Source organism: Bombus fervidus, chromosome 5 (genome assembly GCF_041682495.2).
Source record: "Bombus fervidus isolate BK054 chromosome 5, iyBomFerv1, whole genome shotgun sequence".
NCBI classification, from domain to species: Eukaryota; Metazoa; Arthropoda; class Insecta; order Hymenoptera; family Apidae; genus Bombus; species Bombus fervidus.
In genome coordinates, this window is record NC_091521.1 from 8,334,054 (window position 1) to 8,349,255 (window position 15,202).

The 15,202-nt window shown below is 30.5% G+C and overlaps 1 protein-coding gene across 1 annotated transcript in view; it reads left to right on the plus strand.

The window, feature by feature from the left end:
• Positions 1 to 6,198: 6,198 nt before the first annotated feature.
• The window catches only part of Machr-b (muscarinic acetylcholine receptor), a 53,548-nt gene continuing 44,544 nt past the window's right edge, over positions 6,199 to 15,202 (plus strand). Inside the window, exon 1 of the mRNA XM_072003241.1 lies at positions 6,199 to 7,282. The gene's annotated coding sequence lies outside the window, so the exon portion shown is untranslated. The remainder of the gene's footprint in view (positions 7,283 to 15,202) is intronic.

Sequence of the window (15,202 nt, forward strand, 5' to 3'; positions counted from 1 at the left end):
GAATTAACAGAATTGTAGCAACACAAGAGGAGAAAGAAAAAGTAACAGATTAAGTTAAACTTTCATTTGTAAGAGAGAAAATGGATGAACTAGCTAAACAAGATCAACTTTTTTAAGGAAGAAGAAAGGCTCTGATAAAAATTAAGTTAAGATTAGACTTTGATTGACTTTCTTTCTTCTACAAATGTCGATTAAATGTTTTACAGAATTGAAAACTTTATAAGTTAACTTAAAAACATTATATATTTTTATATCTATTACACATATTCTTACCCAGATTTCAAATTGTCTCCTATTTCATTTCAACTATTTATCACGTTTCATTTTTAATGTTATGACACACAATATTGACGCATTATAATGCGAATTTTATATTAAAGTAGAACGATCAGATAATAAAGCGCACGAATAGCAAAATGTTCGAGTAGTAAAATGTTTAGATAATAAGTGTTGTAATCGAGTATCTATTATTATTCTAATATTTGTATTAAACTGTATTCAACATTTAACGACAAAAATAGTTTGGGTTTTATATAACTCTACCACTACATAATCTCTGCATTCAAATTCGAATGTTATATCATATATTGTTTTTGTTCAACTTAATTCCAGTTTTTATTAAATAGAGTATATTTTACAACTTGACCTGTTATTTTGTGCTAAAAACGTGGCATAAAACGTTCTTATTTGAAATCATAAGCTTTTCACGAAAATTACAAATTATATTTAAAATTATAAATTATATTTCCATTGATTCAGAAATACTATCTATCGAAAAATAAATGAATACATCATGAAATATTAAAAGTAAAATAATTTTAAAATGACAACAAGAGAAGCTTTCCAATTATTCGACAATTATTTGACAAATTTTTATTTGTATATTTAATTGTCATCTATAAACGTCTTTAATTTTTCTTAGTTCAAAATATTTTCCAATGTCTCATATTAATCCGTGTATGCAATTATTTCTATCACAAGTAGTTGAAGAAAAAGGCAGAAATCCCATAAGGGGTACATTTTTTCCCAAGTGGAGTTATGTCCAAGATTTCAGGACTTTTATCTCTTTTCAAATGAAATCGTATATTTGTTTCTAATTGGATGTACAATGCACTTTGAAATAGTTTCATTGACCCTAGTCAAGCCCTAGTTCTGAGGTCATTTAGGGTTAAACAAAATTTACCTCCGTTGAACAGACAAAAGATCTTCATAGTTGTGAATGTCTGTGGCCGTGGCACGAACTTACGCAAATGTTGTTGGTTATAGACAGTCGTGTTTACAAATACGGAATATCTATTGTTAGGCTCTTAGGCCGCAATTACTTCACACTCAAAACACAGTAAATTATGTTTGAAATTATTTTTCCAATAGCGAATAGAGTTTGAGAGATTAAAGCGAGACAACACGACGTGTATATGCATTGTAAATAGTACTTGCCGCATTTAATTGGAAACAAAAGACTGCATATACCTGAACAATAATATACTTATTCTCGTGTTGTTGGTGATTAATTACGTTAAATTAATTTCTTCTCTCTATAAAGTATAATAAAATACAGCGTTTCCATTTTCGAAAAGTTGTCTACGTATTTCTTACAAAATACACCTATTATCTTTTATTTCAAATTATCGTGTATCCATATATAATATTATTCCCTAATATTAAATAGATCTAAATAAATAAAATAATTTGTAAATCACTAAAATTTCTATATAATTGGAATGTTTATAACGAAAACTTTTTGCATATATGATACACTTTACGCTATATAAATATATATAATAATAATATTATATTAATATTCTATAATATATAAAATAATAATAATATCACCGACTAATATCTAATTGTATGAATCTCTTTTCAAAATCAGCACACGACAATAATATTATTCTCTCATTCACTACACAATATTAACATATATCTATAACGTTATTATTATTGATTCTTTTCTATACACAAAAGTGCATAGTGATATCAAGTGGATGGATATCCAGAGGTGTATTAAACGGGGTTAGGTGCAGTCACTGAATGTGATGTCCATAGTTCCGGGTATCTTTATCAAAGAATACCAACGAGATAGTTTTTTTTGGTAACCAGTCTGGTCTTTGCATATGCGTAAGTAAATATTAGCGGAGGATGATGAGGGTCTCCGACCATTTCCTCCCTTCTTTTTCCTGTCTCTTTTCACGTGGCCATTCTCACGTTGACCACCCTCGACATAGCAATCCGTTCATTCATTTCAGCTTCCGTCGCGACGTCATTCTGAAACCCTGTCTTTACCTGTGCTCTGGTCTCAGAACCCCCATCAAGAACCTTTCTCTGATGTTACCTTCATTCAAACAGATATCCAAGACAAGTCCCTCCTTACCTCAGGGGTAAAATTTTTCAATGCTCTTTTTCGTTTCATAACCGAATCCCATCGGGCGTCATATATATTGCGATTATAAGCAAAACTATTTCACACAGATATGTATATTTATTATACACATCCAATTAAAAGTAATCGGTACTGAATAGTACCGTAAGTAAGTCATTATCAGTGAATTGTTATTTTAATTAGATGCATTGTCAAAGACATTCGTTTTAAACACTTAAAAAGCATTAAAATCAATCGTTATTCATCAATTGTCACTCTAGACGATTCTAGTACATTAGATAACCGTTTTATACGTTGTCATACATTTTTTTTAAGATATAAGAAAATGGGTTTAAGCGATGATAGATTGAAATGTTTTTTAGAAACTGAGAATTATTTGTTACATATTTTACGACTTCAAGTTTGTTAAACTAATTTTATTGGCCGTACTGTTACATCTTGTTCGATATATATTTTAGTTTAACGTCATTGGTAAATATAAATAATGACAACATTTGTATGATGAATGCAAACATTGCAATAAAATGTCAGTATTCTTGCTGTATATTCTGTGATGTTTCAACTTTCGTTTCTATGTTAGACGCTTCTGACTTCAATGATACGAAACATGTCATGAGAAATGAACTGCTATTGCAGTCATACAAAAGGAAATGTAAGATACAAGAAAAGAATTTTCTGGACGTAATATGAAATTTTACAATTGTTTATCAAACAAATTCATATTATTCCCATTCGGTGGAAATTGACAGTATTCATATTTATGCGAAGCAGTATATGCTACTAAATAATTTACATATAATACGTTTAATATAAATGTTAAACAAAAATAATTTACTTTTGAATCCAGAAAATCACGCATACACAACGAAGGTAAATTTTAATATGTTATTTTAATTTATTGCAATAAATATAAGAAGGATACATAATACAATTTATTATTATTTTATTTTATATTATATTATTATTATTTTATATTATATCGTATTATGCCCTGCATGTTGCTTTGTAATTCGTAAACAGTGTGAAAAATCTGATATCTGATATACAAAAATTTTATTTTTAATTTCCATGAAAAAAATTTATGAATGTAAACTGCGAATTTTTCATTATATTAATCCTCCGCTAATTTTATACATTTTCTGTCAAGAGGCAAATCAATTTCGAAAAACAAGAAACCAATGAGAGTTAAGATTTCAATTATTCAATCTGCAGAAACCTAACAGAATCTACCACTCAATGATCCAACAACCTAGCAATTAATATACTATTATGTCTATCAATTACATAACAGCCTCCTATATGTCAAAGCATGTATATGAATGGCAGTCCAATTAAACATATTTTTGACCCAGTTTAAAAGACAAGTCCTCAGGAACGCGTGTACCAAAGGGGCGAATCAACTGATCCCTGTGTTGTTCGTGACGCTATGTTGCTTCGCTCGTGCTCCTGTGGCACGGTGTTAATTTTGGACTGTGCTCGATCACACATCCTCGTCAAAGGAGAAGATTGGGATCAGCGATAGAGCTTTGCATGCGCCGACCTACTGCCGTTGCACAGTTTGCAGCGTGTCGTGTATCTCCAAAAGCTGTTCGTTAATCGACGTGATCACGCCGCGCCGCCGTGCCGCGATGTAAACTCGTACAATTAGTTGAACTTCGAGATAAGCCACAGCGCAAATTCATGCAAACCCTTTCTTTTTATTTTTCGAATCGAATCTCGAACAATTCCTCAAATCTTACGGGTTTGTCGACTTGCTCCGAACGCGTAAAGAACATTTTCACCGCAAGTCTCGTTATTCTGTCTCGTCGTGAATTTCCCATTTTAATTTCACGCGCACGTGTGCATAGTGCTTCATGAAGAAATTTGAACACTTACTATAAGAATTTTTTGTGTATGTGTATGTGCATGTTATATGTATAAAGTATCTGGAAATTTTACTAATATTGAAGAAAGACATAATTATTTGTAAAGTTAGGACAAACTTATGTAATTAATATTATTAATGCTAAAAATGGTTTTAATAATATATTGAGAATTATTAAATCATTGACTGTTCAAATAGTTATATTATACTATTGAAATTATTGATTTATTTGTAGGTATAGGTTACATTTTAAGCAGCCTATTGTGCTTGATTGTAATTAAAGCTTAGTGTTGCAATCATTATATTATTAGTATATGTACATATGTTGTTTAATAGGAGTATAATGTCTACGAGTTTACACGACTCAATTCATCAATTGTGAAAATATATATTTCTACGTATTTAAAAATAGATATTTATAATCCCAGGAAACAACGATTGTAGAAAAACTGAACACGTTTGATAAATATGTACTTCCGATGAGTTTTCATACTAGCTTTAATGTAGCCAATAATAATAGGTAGAAAAGTTTTTCCTGTTCACCCTGATAATGGTTACTTTGTTAATTTGAAAGAAGATAAAAATACGTAGGAAGCAATAGCTAAACGCGAAGATAGTATAAGTTGAAACAAAATGATCACTTGGGTATAAAATTTATGATGATGTAAGAATGAAAGAATGCTATGGAACTCGTTCTGCAAGTGTGTTTGTTTTAGAATTTCTCCTCTTTTTGACTTTCCTTCCTACGAATTTTCATCTTATCTCTGACAATACCCATTGTGTTACCTCGTGGTAATAATAAGTAACGGATGTACAAAGCGAAATATCATGTTTTATCTCGTCCTGAATTTTTAATATAATTGACCGAATCTTTGTTTCCATATCCAAAAAAAAAAAAAAATTAAAAATATTCAAGTATTAATGTGTAAACCAAGGTCCATTAGTAGATTCAATTAACTGCAATTAATTCTACGCAACAATATAAACGATAATTCTTATCATATCCACAATACATCATTTATAAACATTGTAATATTTCAGGGATTATTAGCAACTTTACAGTAGTTGGTATTTTAATGTGAAAGTTTTGGTGGTTTTATGTAAATGTATTTTTAAAGGAATAATGTCAAGTTCTACTTGTATCAGTATATTTGTACCATAATTTGGATATTTAGTATACTCGAGTTTAATATCAGCTTTTAATAATCGTTAATGTTTCGCTCACCTCTTTACTGCAGCGATATTAAATAAATTTTCAAAGAATAAAGTGTACGTAACCTGAATGCGTATACCAATTGCAAATAAAATATCTTGAAAATAATCGAATCAACAAAGAATGAGGAAATATCGCGTGTGCATAAAAACAAGATAGCTATTGAAGATCAAAATCAAGATTTAAATTCAAGATAAAAGACATTTGCATCAATTCCTCAAATTTCTCAATTTTCTTTACAAGAAATTCAAAATCCCTGAAAATTCCTTGACACAGGTGAATTAATCGCTACATAGATGCTTCTTCTATTAATTTTACTATTCTCAAAGAGATTATTACGACTATGACGATTAAATTGATAATAATTTTCGTTAATCAAATTTACCATACTTTTCGAAAATGCAAAATTGAGATAACCATAGAAAAGGAACTTAAAGAGGACGCGATGACAAAAAGAAGAGGGAAACAAACGTAAGACAAGGAATGGAAAGGGGGTCAGAATGGAAGAATAAAAGAAGGAATGCGAGATATTAGCGTAATATTATAGTAGAAAGCAGTAGAAATGCATAACATCTCTCGAATGTAGAAGATCACCGAGTAGTTAATATATCAGTCTAGTGGCGCGTCCACGTGTCGTCATCAGAATCGAGTGGCTCATTGTTAATTCACACACCTAAACGTCACCTAGGTTCCTCGGCGATTATGAAGAAAACTAGGTGAATTGATAACAACGGTACGGAGGAACGATTCATCCCTGTACGCGAACGTCGAAGGGCGCCGGACACTGGTGCGCAAGCGTCTCCTGGAACGAGGTTGACGACGCTACACGGAATCGCGACGCTGACGGCGCTCACTTGAATTCTCGCCGCGTGTCCGTTGGCCGACTCGCCGTCAAGTCCCATTCGGAGCAGAGTTTGAAACGCGACGGAGCCGGAAGTAGCGCGCTTCCGCCACCAATCCTTCCGTCGTACGAGATCGACATGTCTTTTTAGATAACAGAGATATATCCCTTCAGATCGTTATACTCGATTCCGTCGTTCTTCTCTGTCATTGAGCTTCACGAGGTTAATTAGTTATTTCTATAATCGAGCTTTAATAGCTTCGATACACTTGGTCGAGTTATGTGGTGCGCGGGTGTCGAGAAAAGACAGTGGAAATCGTCCGTAATTAGTAAAAGCCTTAGAAGAATGTTGCACAGAGTATCCAAGAACGATGTATGTATTTTATCAATCCGTACGATCTGAGTCTCCGGTAATGCTATTTTACTGCTAGAAGGGATCTTGAAACGTCGATACACGAGTGATGAGGTAGGAAGAAAAATCGGGGATATGGTCAGAGTACTTTGACAATAAAGAGAATACTCATCAGAGGTGAAATAATTTTAGGATTTCATTATTCCTGGCAAATTCTTCAGATTCTGAATCGTTTTAATACTAGAACTCTCGAATTATTCCAACACGGTTAGTGAATTCTGGAAATTCGAAAAAGTGATGGAACCTTTCGTTAGCAGATTATTTATTAACTGGGGAATCAGTAGTCGATTCTGGTGATACTTGCGCCCTTTCGTTATCGCTGACAAGTCGAGTCAATTTTTATGAATGAAAAACATTCTGTTGGGTTTCCTTCCTCGGATTTCTTGCGGTGATATCGTTCGTGAATTGTTAAACTGTAACGTGACAATTCTGTACCGATCCAGAACTTCGAAATACCGGAAGATGAAACTAAGAACTCAGACAGGCATGACAAAGTGGAACACTGAGAATTGAAGTTTTGGGGATTTATGTGGCCTACTTCGGCGTAGTCCTTCTCTCCAAGGATACACAAGGTATGTTACCTATTACTTGTTGCCTTTACGTACTTCATTTATTCCTGTATTATAATTTTGTATCTCATATCTTGAATTTTCATTATTTTGCATTCGAACGTTTTATTATATTGTCTGAGTTTCAAACGTTTCAAACGCATCTTGAATTATAGCAAAACAATGTAATATATACCTAATAAGATATGACTTAATGAACTATGTTATGGAGAAATTAATAGAAATTTCTATTGGAACAGTGAATTAACAATACTCGGATAATTAATTAATATTCGAATAATTTAGTTTGAATATTATTGAAAGGCCCACTTTTAGCTAAAGCATTATCAATCTTTTATCAGTTATAAAGTCGAACTAGAATTATACAACTTTATCAATGATAGAAATATCGTTTCAATTTTATTATATTTCATTCGTAATTGGAGAAATAAAAATTCTGTATTATCGAAATTTATTTGCAGTTGAAAATATTGTCGGATAACTACTCTTCAGCAACAATATCTTGTGATATTTATGAAATTCCATTTGTTTAATTTATTTTAGAGACATTAAAAGCTCCTTTACATGCCTGAAAATTTGATATTCGATTCAATTTAACATATTGTTTTAAGCTTTCGCGATTTTCACGGTAATCTCCTTTCCCCCTTGAAACAATGAATATATGGTAGAATGTACGTCGCTTTGCTTTACTATTTGTGCGTGCGTGAAGTTGTCGATCGATTATTGAAAAAATTATACATTCTAACGATCATGCTTTGTTTAATAAAAATGTAAATTTATTGCCCGTCTCACCGGGAAAGGGGAAATGGTTACATGGAAAATCTTCCACGCGGAACAAAACGAAAATATTAGAGTTTATTCAAATTCAAAAATGACCGATTGGTACCCTGCGACTTTCATGCTAGATAAAAACTCCAATTTTCAATGGTGCCAACTGTAATGTGGATGGCTCAGAACCATTTATTCCACTCAACCAAGCGATATTCAAACTATGATTGACACAGTTAGAATAGATAAAAGGAATGCCGTGACAAAAAAAAGATGTCATTTTGGTTTGGTTTTGATGTTTATATGGATATCGTGGTTTATTTTAGAAGAAGAGTATTACATAGAAATCTATAATTGAACACAATCTAATACCAAGATATAATTCGTTTATACATTTTAGAAATATTTTCATGTATCATACGTTTGGAATTATTGTTTCAAAAGAGATAATTTTATATTTATTATGTAAATTGATTATTTGAAATTGTTGTTGTTTTTATTACTTAATTTGTACTTTACAATTTGTCCAGCTGGACATTCGGTAAATTTTTCTAGCTTTATTGCTAAATTACATGTGGATGGCTACCCCCAGCGGGATACCATCTACAAGTTTGTCTATTTTATTTCTTTAGTGGGGTCAGTGAGGTGTTTTCTCTTTAGTCTTCTTTTTACGAGGGTTTTGCTCGCTTCAGCAGCCAGCTGGTTTGGATTCGAAAGATTATCGAAGAATTATAAATCTAATATTAAATAAAGGACAATCTTCGAAGCAAAATTATCGGTTTAAAATTTCTAGAACGTGACAAGAAATTATTTATTTAATTAAAGAAAAAATGTATGCATGATTAGAAGGATTTGTATATCGATTCAAATTTCTATACCAGAATATAATAATATAATATAATATGTTGTATATAATAATATAATACAATATGTATAATACAAAATTATATGTATTTCTCAAATACTACCGCATGTATAAGACAAATTTTATATATCTAGATAATATAAAAATATGTATCTTTATTAATAAACAGTATTTTATACTCTTACAGAGACCTTATAGTAACATTTTTAGAAGGGTTCTTTATAAATACGCAAGACATACTAGAATGCGGAAATGATAATCTATGTAGAACGGTATTAATCAAAGTGAATATTTAACTTTAGTTTTCAAAGCAAACTTGATTACGTAAAAAGTATATAATTGATATATTGAAAGCTAGTAATATTATAGGTTTTCACTTTCCAATTAGCACTTTTAAGAAATATTAAAATAAAATTAGGGAAACGAAATTTCATTTTCTATTAAGTTCAGTATTTTAGCATGAGAATTGGAGGATTAGTTGATAGTGAACGCAAAAGGATTCTAGTTCGTGCGTTCTATGTTGAACTTCTAAAGGATAATCGATAAATATCGATTAGTTAATTCTTTGTGAATAGAGAAAGGTGTATTTGTATTATCCTGTCATGGTCACTCAATTCAAAGAGTGATATAGGCCGAAATACTCATTATTCTAACTAACGTTGTTAAAAATTAATATTGCACGAATAGCTGTAGAGAATAAAGTTTTGTAAAGTGTAATGAAGCAACGTTGAATATAGAAACCTATGAAACTTCTTCCCTTTACGCGTATTACTACAATATACGATAAAATTAGGTTTCAAGGACGTTAATGCAAATTTCCTATGTTCAAAATATTTATTCGTTGTTTTTGCAGAAAATTTTCATATACATATGTGTTCTAATATCTTTGCATAATTAAATTGTAATCCAGATTAATTGATTGTAGTACATATATATAATGTAATAAAAAATATATATATAATATATATATATATATATAATATATATATATATAATAACAACTTTAAAAATTCATGGTTCTCATGTAACGTAGAGTGATTACACTAGTTTAAAAAATAAATGAGAGAGAAGAGTATGTCGAGAGTAGATTAGTCACAGTGACGCTTTGTAGTAACTAATACAATTGATGAACTACTGAGTAAATAATTGATAGCAATTGCGATAGCGATTTAATTACATGCTAGTGATACGACATTCGCATAAAATTATCAAGAACTAAACAGTGCTTATATGAAAAAAGATATTAATGTATTACTAAGTTGTTTAAATAATCGACTCTACATATTTCAACTTCGCTTTCTTATTCAGTAATAAATCAACTTAACAGTAATAAAAAAAACTTAAGTAACAAATGAAATTAGAAAAATTATATTAAATTTTATTTTAGGTAATTAAATTCATATTTATATGTTAAATATAGATCATCTTTCGATATGTAAACAAAAGTTGTTTAAACAAAGCATGTTAATTCAGCAAACAAAAATTCCTCTTAAACGATTTCCATGTTCAAAACTAATTAATTAGTACAATTATTGAAAGGAAAAACTTGAAATTAGATTATTGTATGAAGAAACGTGAATTAATGAATGAATTAGAAAGTCTATTCTCGTATATACTTTTATTCGAAACGTTTATATTAAATTCTGTAATAAAATATCTTTCGATAAACTAGAGTGTTATAATCAAAATTTTATCGACAGATTCAGTGAAATCTACTTAACGCACACGGAAATCGTTAAAAAAAATTCTGGATAAATAGTTACAGCCGTTGTAATATATCACGAAGAACGACGAATCACATTTTACGAAAGAGCTGATAAAGTGCACGCTACGAGCACACGCCACCCTTCTTGAATTTGTGTTTAACTTAATACGGAAAACCCGTCACGAACATCTTGAGTAATAAGAAATAAGAGCGAATTTCACTCTTAGAATATTTTCGACGTAATGTTTCTACATGTTTTGCTGAGACTTTATGAGTATGGTCAGTTTGAAATAATTACTTACCCTCGCACGCAACGATTAAGGGAACACGTAAAAGTTTTATAATTCCAGAAATTAATTAGGATATTAGTTATGAAATATATATTAATTAATTAATTAAAAAATTTAATATAACTTTAAGCAGTATTAATAGACAGTATGTAATATCGTCTAAAAATAATATAGTGATTTTTATTTTATATATGTAGTTACAACCATGGAACAGGAAATTATGATTATTTAACTGGAACTATTTCTAAATATGTTAACGTATTACAACTGAAGCAACTAAATCGGTACAACTAATCAACTTCTAAATGACAACTCACAACTCACAATTTATGTCGATCAACGACAGCAAACTAACACTCTCCACCAAAGCATCCCTTTATAATAATTTTCGTACTTTCATCACACACACATGTTTCACAGTTGTCCATAACTAAAAATGGTCACCTACGCCTTTCCAAGTACCCACTTTTCTCTCTGAATTATTATGACTTTTGTCTCTGAATTATTTATATATTCAACTTGTATTTAAATTTATTTATTTAATTAATATTAGTTTATGTAAATTATTCTGACCTAACAAGCAGAGTTTTGCAACTCGAAATAGATTACAAACATCAAATAAACGAAATATAGTAAACACGATAAGTCACGTTTTCTTTCTCTGAATTTTATTCCGATTGAATATTGAAGTGCACGGTCAAGCATTGAATCGATAAATCAAATGTTGAATTTATTTAACCTACAAGGACTGGTTTTTCACGAAAGTATTCTTATATTTAACAATTCTCAACATTCATCCGTTGACATTACTCTTGCGTAAATTTGATTTTTTCTCGCTTAAGTGACCAATAAATTTTAATAAATCTCAATCACAATGGGATAGTTTATTGGAAACTATTAATTTCAAAACGGGGGCTCGTAATTTTAGCCTACAGAAGGAAACAATGTGACGTCAATGACAACTTTTATAAACTGAAAGGCATCGTACTAGGTACGTCATAGCTAGCAAAAATGCTAAACATAACATACGTACAATTATAATTAACTGCGAATATCTATGGCAGTTCATATTTTTGTGAGCCAGAAATGGAGAAAATATGACTGAAATATCATATAAATTTTTGCATATCGTGTGCATTCTGTATGAAGAAATGATAATGATTTTTTAATTTTGATGCTTGACGGCTAGAAAGCAGTCTATCCTATACCCTATCTAAATCTAACGATACAAACTTTTTAGAGATTGCTACTAAATCTACGAAGTTTTGTAACAAGTGTTATGACAATCAATATTTTTGAAGCGTTCAAGGTAATATCAAAGACATACATATACTTGATATTAAAATCATATAAAGAAAAACAAGTTGATACTATGTATGCAGTTAATTTGACAATATACCATGCAAATAAAATATGAAAAATATAATTTATTATGTTTTCATAAATGCATAAACATGCGCAATCCAATTTTCACCTCAACATGGATTAATTTACCATCTTGTATACGAATACCACGTGACGATGTAATATTACGAACACCTAGTAGCAACAACTATCAGTAACAGTATTACTTTCAATAGTGATATAACTGTAGTCCTATTACACAAACGAGATAGATATTCAGCGTTCCATAAAGGAATAAACTGAATGCTATATCATCGGTCACAGAAACGTGCACGTTGAAACTACTCGGGGATAGCAATTACACTCTGTGTCATTATTAAAGCGTAATTCTACAAAATTGCTGTTTCTTAACCGTGACGAGTTTAATTGCATTTATACGAACTCCCTATTGGACCGATTTCTAGACAGAGGACGTAATACATCGGCTACGATTAAAATGGAAGATAATAGCGCAAAGATTTCGTTTCGTCTTTTAGCTAAACGAAGGGTGAGAATAGTTCATGTCACGTGCCACGTGTCACGGATGTCACGAATGTAAGTAAAGTCATGAAAAGATCAGAAATTCCACTAGACTGTGATGGTCGTTTGCGTAGAATACTGAACTGAGAAGCATTCTGCAAAAATATTTTCTAATTGTAATGCTAAGTCAATGATTTAGGTATTCTTAAGTTAAATGTTGTTTATAGTATTAAAAGGAACGTTATAAAATAAATCTATAAAATGTTGAGATTCCTTTATGCGCAAGTAATAATCTAAATGTAATCTTTTCGACGAAGTAATACATACATCATATGAAAATTACTAAAATTAATAAATTCTTTATATGTATACATTTATCATTCATTTATTCGGAAATATATTTTATGCCGCGAATGCAATGTTTTAATACTAAAAGAAGATTAAGTATCGAATAACGCAGTTCATCTTAAATTTATAGCATTGTTCCTGCGTAGAAATAAATGATGAATCTGTCTAAGACATGTTCGAATCTATATAAGAGATTTTATAGTATAAAGTACGATACATTTTTCTACAGATCCTGATATTATTAATTCTATCCCCGACTGTAATTTATTACGATCAATTTATTCATGCAAGGTCGTGCTTTATCATTAGATAATATCAATAGACTCAAAGATTAGGAAATCATCTCTGCATCGATGTTTATGTTTAATTCGCAACTAGTTTATTTATCGTGATAATAATGCAAATGGCTCTCAAAAATAGTATTAGCGGGTCTACTGGATGCGTGCGATCTATTCTCATTATACTTATCTACCTATAATAATCGAACGAATTTCATTATATTTAAATAAAGGATTCAAATCGATTCCTCTAGGAGAAATAAATCGAATGTACGCAGTCGCACAGTGCAGCTATTGCGATCGTTGCGTAGAAATTTGTATTTATTCACGCTATTCGAGACGCGAAGAATAGGAACGTTAGGTATAAACGTGGTTCGTTCTCGAGATATTATTGGGTTGTACACCGTTATCGCGATTATCCGTTTTCATTGTTACATACAATATATGTTAAAACATATCGACGTTGTAAAAGTCGTCTGACTGCTATAGTGACGAGAATATACATTTCTAAATCGCGATGTAACAAATATCAATGTAATATTATTTGTATAGCTAAGACACTTTTAATAATATACATAGTTTTACTTTGGTTTAGTTAGAAATCATGTGTTTGATTAAAAATAATTACGTCTAATATGAATATAAGCATGTAACGAATAACTTATTATTGATGGAAGACATGAAAATGTTAAGAAAAATGGTTATTTCACTATTTTTTGTAGAATATGCTATTATAGACTATAACAATATTATATCGTTACGATAAAAGTAATAGGTTTATTAATATCAGAACTATTGGATAAATCCTACCAAATGAAATATCGTCGTATTTGGAATATTATATTTCTTGAACATCTTTTACTTTTATCTCTTTTTAAGAGACAAAATTTATAACACGCGTGTGCTAGATATATATCGAATATATGATACTAGACATGAATATTTATTTTAAGATTAATTCTTCTGCCACAAATTATACGTATTACAATGTTCTATTATCACGATTAACGAACCAGAAAAAAATGAATTTCATTTTCAAGATAGAACATAGAAAGATACAAAAACATGTATAACTCCATAACAGAAGAAGTAGTAGACCCTATGGCACAAATGTACAATAATGGACCACCTAAATCCCTAAGTGATGTTTAAAGCCGCTTAAGAGAAGAATGAGAAGCGTTTATGACAATCTCGCTTATTTGATACGCAGTGGAGATCGATAGCAATATGTTGAGCGTCGTGTCATTCAAAGGAGCATTTCGTTCGTATAGGTACTCGCCACTTCTATAAAAAGATATTTCGTTACTTTCATGTCCTTTACAGTAACTTTTTATACCCTGTGTATCTATAGTCATATGAATAACGCTATTCCCGCTAAATTATCCCAATATACATTGAATTTAATATATTCCAATAAATAATTATAATATTAAAATACCTTTATATGTATAAGAGATGTTTGCATGATTTTTAATTATAAAATATACTTTGTTTTATAAATATTTCTATGTTTATTATTGGAAGTACCATTTCGCTGGAATATTTTTGTCATTGAGATACAATGTCTCTAATACTATTTCCGGAAAATATCTTTTCCTGAATTTTATACAGTTTTGAAGATATTACCCGTTATTTATTTACAAATTTAGATACCTAACGACGAATAGCACGTTCATTAGCAGTAACCTCCTCAAAAACTACATTAATATTACGTGCGGCGTTGGCCGCAGGATGGCTAAGTTTAACGTTAGAACTAACGATCTGTAATATACTAGAATAAGTGTGCTACACATAGATGATTATAAT